Source organism: Ochotona curzoniae, unplaced genomic scaffold (genome assembly GCF_017591425.1).
Source record: "Ochotona curzoniae isolate NIBS_2020 unplaced genomic scaffold, NIBS_Ocur_1.0 contig_2210, whole genome shotgun sequence".
Taxonomy (NCBI): Eukaryota; Metazoa; Chordata; class Mammalia; order Lagomorpha; family Ochotonidae; genus Ochotona; species Ochotona curzoniae.
Window position 1 is genome coordinate 45,804,331 of NW_024465369.1, and position 6,100 is coordinate 45,810,430.

The 6,100-nt window shown below is 43.1% G+C and overlaps 1 pseudogene; it reads left to right on the forward strand.

Annotated features, from left to right (window-relative positions):
- Positions 1–3,909: 3,909 nt before the first annotated feature.
- LOC121150838 lies at positions 3,910–5,685 on the forward strand (annotated as a pseudogene).
- Positions 5,686–6,100: the final 415 nt, after the last annotated feature.

The window sequence follows — 6,100 nt, forward strand, 5'->3', positions numbered from 1 at the left end:
CTGCTAGTGCACCTGGAAAGCTGTGGATGATGCTTCAAATAACTGAGTTCTTCCCACTCGTGTGGATCTGGATGGAGTTCTAGCCTAGCCTCCGTTGCTGTCATCTTTAGGAGAGTACACTAATAGATGGAAGATTTCTCTTTCTCTTCCTCCTGACACTTTGTCTCCTCTTCTGCCTCTAACTGCCTTTCAAATGAATAAATCAATCTTTTTAAAAATAAGCTGACTTAGCTATCAGTGGCTATATATCCATCAAAATTTACCTAAATAAATAAATAAATACCTACACTATTATAAGCAGGCAATAGAAGTGAACTCAAATTCTTGATACATGCTAGAAAATTTTCCAACGTATTTGTATCTTACATTGTTCTCCAATTTTGGCTATTTGAACATCCATCTCCTTATAACTCATTTTGAAATTTGACTATCCTTGTGAATGTATTAACAGAAGAGAGATATTTGAGAGGTGATTAATCTGTGAGCACCCTCCTCAGGGGTGGGATTAATATCCTAAAAGGCGACTTTGGCTCCCTCATGCTCTCTACTCTTCCACATTGTAACAACTGAGGATGTACCAAACAGTCCTCACCAAGGTGTACAGTTTAATGTTGGTCACTTCAGCCTCCAAAACTCTGAGCCAGTCATTTCTGTTCATTGTAAGTTACCTAATTTCAAGTACTCTGCTAAAGCACCACAACCCTAAGAAATAACAGAATAATATCTATTGAGAAAAAAATGAAAAAATTTCCACCGGAGTGTAAAGAAAATACTGCTAATTATTACAAGCCTGTTACCTATCTTGGGCTTGTATGATTAAATGCAACTAAAAACATCCTGCACATATTCCAATTGCCAACTTTGTGAAACTAGAGCATTTAGGAAAAGACAAATTCACTATCATGATATTACAAATGACTTGGGAATAACAGAGTCACATTAGTCTGCCAACCCATGTTCTATGGCTACTACCATCTTTTCAGCCACAATCTTCAGTTACAATCCTACTTGCCAAACTTGTATATATGTTTAATACTAAAAATTATTATTGAGCACATTGCGGGTTTCAAAATTCTCTCCTGACATCCTCAGTGAAAACAAACAAGGGCTTATATAAAAACTTACTTCTAGCTTGAAGGCAAATCTCCACTCATAATAAGATTTATTTGCTCATAATCTGAGCTACCCTTTAGCACTTCAGTGAGATGTGTCAAGAACACTTCTATGGTTTATTAAAATTTTAGTTTGGCCTGAATAACTTACCTTATTTACTGTTAGCACATAAATCTATGCTATTTTTAAAATAAAGATTTTTTTGAATGTATAGTTAAATTAAAGGCAGGTGGATCATATCTCTATTTAAGAAATGTTTAATGTTGAAGTAGAAAATATATAACTAGACGTATGGTTAATAAAAAAGGACATACTTGATTGGAAGCCACAGCTCCCATATGTTAGGAGAGTCTGATACAATAAATGAGAGCAGTGTGTTTCTAGCCTTACAAATCAGGGGGAGAGAAGGAATAATAAAGACAGTGACAATGTCCTATTCAAAAGAACTCCATAGCATGGAGTATTGCAAACTAAGATTTACCAAATCACTATGTTAAGAAACTATCTAAAAACATACCTGGTGTCTGTGGGAAAGAGAATATCACGATTTTAAAAGTGTCTTCTTCAGGAGGAAGAAAGTGACATGGAAAGACACAGGCAAATATTTCATGTCTAACAGTAAACATTTTGTTCAATAAACACGCTCAACTTTCTTAATATTTACTCTCAGAATTTAAGCTAATTCTAAGCTTTATGCAAAAATCAAAACTAAAACAATAACATTGTCTCAAATGATATAGCCTTAAGAAAAAAACAATTCATTATCTCAAGCCTGCCAAAGAAGTTTACCACTGCAGTTAAAATCTAAAGTAACAGCAAAAATAAGAGGAATGGTCTAAAATTCAGAAGTTACACTAGGTTATTTCTTTTTTCTTTTTGAGGATTTATTATATTTTTATTGGAAAGTCAGATATACAAAGAGGAGGAGAGACAGAGAGGAAGAGCTTCCATCTAATGATTCACTCCCCAAGTGGCCGCAACAGCCGGAGCTGAGCTGATCTGAAGCCAGGAGCCAGGAGCTTCTTCTGGTCTCCCACACGTGTGTGCACGGCCCAAGGCTTTGGGCCATCCTGGACTGCTTTCCCAGGCCACAAGCAGGGAGCTGAATGGGAAGCAGGTCTGCCTGGATTAGGACCAGCACCCATATGAGATCCTGGAGTGTGTAAGCAGAGGACTTTAGCTGCTAGGCTACCATGCCAAGGCCACTAGGTTATTTCTTGGCGTACGTCTCTTGACAAGATGAACATCATGAGTCTTCAGTATCTTAACTTAAAATATAAAATAAAGCATTTCTTACAAATTTTGTTTTGTAATATTTTATAGTAACATTTTAAGTGTACATAAAAAACAATTAGTAGGAAGTTTAAAAATATGAAAAAAAAATAATTCACTTTTGCAGATCTCTTGTTCTTTTTTCTTTATCCAAAAGTTGGGCCCTTAACTACATATGAACTAACTTTAATTGGTTTACTTTTCTAGTAGTTCTTATTCTTCTTGATCCCATTTATTAGGTAGCCTACTTACTAACACAATGCTTCAACAACTTACAAAGTATATAACTGAGTTAATATCTATATATACAACATCAGACAGAGTCCCTGGCTTTCATAAGCCTCTTCAGAGTGTCTGTTGTGATTATACACCAATGTTCTGCAACACCTTTGCTATTGCTCTTCTTTTCCCTTTGTTCCACACTCCGTGTACTTTAACCTTGTTTGTCCCAGGTTCCGTCTTTAGATAGATACAAGCAATAATTGCTTTTACATTAGTTAGAACAATGCCAAAACTTTAATAACGGGGTAGGATTTTAAGAGCTGGAGCATTCATAGCTCATTAGGTAATGAGATTCCATTTCTGGTGTAAAACAGCATGGTTTAATGCTCTGGCATACAAGAGGCATTAAAGTGACTAAGAGTCTCACTTGGTAGGAAGAGATACACGTGGAATACGAAGTAGTACAATTTATTGCAAAGGTAAACTCCGTGGAAATAATAATTCAAAAATTCTTTAAATGAATTAAAATTTTGAAAAGGTAAAATGGGAGATACCATTCAGCCAAAATTATCTGGTTTTTGCATTGATGACAATGTTTTGGGAGACGTGTATCTGAACAGTCTCGGATAAGACAAGATTTACCTTGAACTTAGGCAAAGATTGCTGTAATAAACACAGTGGTGCTTTCCTTATTAGGTTTCTGGTTTTCAAGAAAATGCCTTATTGGGAAGAGAAAACCTGGCTGGACTCTGTGTCTGGTGGGTAGACGATACCTGGCCGAGGTCGTCATAGCACTGAGTGTAGACAGCAGCGCCACGCTCCAACCGCGCCCCGAAGTTCCTCCCTTATTGGCAGCGGATGGGGTGGACAGGCCCTGAAGTTTCTCCCTAGTGACCGGGATGGGGCGGATGGGCTTGTTCCATTCGGCTTTCCCTGCTCTTCCTTACCACAGAGACATGGGCCTCCACCGTCCTAGCCCTCCCGCCCTGTTTCTGTGTGTCAGCTAGAGCATCCCTCCGCCATTTCCTGTCACCCAGGGGCCTGGTGGAGGGGAAGAGAGAAGCAGTAGTACTACCTTAGAGGGAACCAGGAAACGTGATGGTAAGGAGAGGAGAACTCTTGAGTTGGTGTGTGGGTTTTCGGGTGGATAGTTCTCTGTGTGTAGTAACAAGGTGTGGAAAGGCAAGGCTGGGGGTGGAAAGGTGTGGAAGGGCCACCTGGGCGTCTAAAAGGGGAGACACCCCACCCCTGCCCTCCATCCCCCTAGTGCACATCTACACATCTACACTGGCATTGTTCTGACATGCTGTTGCCATGACACCCAACCCAGTGCAGACCCTTCACTAGGAGGCCTAGTGTGCACCATCTGCCAAATTACTTCACCGACCCTGTCCATAGGCTACGGGCACAGCTTCTGTCAAGTGTGTGTAACCCAGTTGTGAGGAGGGTAGGTTGAGGAGGATAGAGATGAGTTAGACCAAGAAGAGCAAGAGGACAGAGAAGAGGAGGAGGTGGAGGCCATGGCGGCTGGTGTCAGTTGGGTGGAACACTCCCATGGAAGCAAAGATTATGAGGGAGACGTGGAGGAGGAGATCAACGAAGAAAAGGAGGAGGATGTGTCTTGTGCCAATGGCATGGATGAGTTCAACTGGGACTACATGGATTATGTGTGGCAAGAGGAGGAGGACCTGGACTACCACTTAGGGGACATGAGAGAGGACCTCAGGTGAAAGAATGAAGAACAAGCTTTGGAGGAGGAAGAGAAGCTAGATATGTCACCCCACTGCCCCTGTCTTCAGTCCCTCGGAGGTGCTTCACTTGTCCCCAGTGCCAAAAGACCTTTCTGTCATGTAGCTTCTGCCTGGATCTGTAGCTGGCCAACATGGTTCAGGTGATTTGGCAGATGCAGCCAACCCCTGTTTGAGGGAGCCATGTGAACTAGCAGTGTATCTGTCCCAAAATGAAGAAGCCCTGAAGCTATTCTGCAAGGTAGATGAACAGGCTGTCTGTGTGATGTGCCGTGATCTAGGAGCTACAAACAGCACAGCCTGGTGCCATTGGGCAAAGTGGTGCAGGAGTACAAGGCCAAACTGCAGGGACACCTGGAACCACTAAGGAAGCACCTGGAGGTGGTACAGGAGGTGAAGGCCAAGGGAGAAAGGCGAATGACAGAGCTGAAGAGCCAGATGAAGTTAGAGCTGGCAGCTGTGACTCAGGGTTCATGCGGCTAACACTGTTTCTTGCTGAAGAGCAAACAGGCCTGCAGTGGTGTCCCTGAGAGATGCATGAAGCCCAGCTGAACCACCTGCTGGCTGAGGCCCAGGAACAAGTCAGCAGGGTAGCCTACAGCTGCTTCAGGACATCAGGGAGACATTCAGTAGGTGTGAAGAGGTGCAGCTGCAGCCCCAGAGGTCTGGTAGCCTGAGCTGTGTCAGCCCCATAGCCGGGATTTCATGACAGATGCCATTGTGAGGAAAATGAACCAAATGTTCTGTCATGTTGCAAGCGTGGACCTGACACTGGACCCTGACACAGCTCATCCAGCATTGATGCTGTCCCCTGATCGCCATTGTGTCCGTCTGACAGAAAGGAGGCAGGAAGTCCTTGACTATCTTAAATGTTTCTCAGCTGACTGCTGTGTACTGGAGGCACATGGTTTCTGCTCTAGCCGGCACTACTGGGAGGTATAGATTAGTGGGCAGTGGGGTTGAGCAGTGGGTACTTCCCATGCATTAACCCATCACAAGGAAAAAGTGGACTCTGGGGGCTGATGGGTACTGGGATGCCAGCTCCTGTCATTATTATCATCATCACCCTGTTCCAGTCTAAAGTGTGGGGTGTGGGCACTAACAATAAATGCTACAATGCACAAAGCTAAACAGAGTAGACACTGCTAGCCCAAGTGAGAAATCATGGTGATTTGGTGTGTACCTGTACCATGAGGCTGGGCCACTGGGATTCTACAATGCTGAGACTCTAGCCCATGTGCACACTTTCTCGGCTGTCTTCCTAGGCAGGCCAGTTTTCCCTTTTTTCCTGGTGCTTTCCAAGGGCACCCACATCAAATTCTGCCCTTGATCAACATGCCACCTACAGAGGCCCCTCTGGTCAGCACTGGGGTGCAGGTGGTAATAGAAGGTGACCCATAGCTTTGGAGACCCAAAGGCTCCTCCTACTATATTACTTCATTGCTTCCGGTTCTCTCTTGACCCAACCTCTACTTCTGGGAACCTTAAAGAACCTTGGTCTCCAGTTCAACCTCCTCACCTACTGTTTGTCTAATTCATCTGCATGGGTTCCTCATAATGAGATCAGCTGTTGGACTTCCCTGGTTACCCAGTCCAGCTCTGGAGCCTGAGTTTTGAGTAGGAGATGAGAGAATGATTTCATTCATTAACTTCCTTTTCTTTTTCAACCTTACATCAATCCTGAGGCTACAGAGTTTGGGTAAGTCTTGCAGCATCCCCACTGAATTCAATTCTCTGGTGCAATT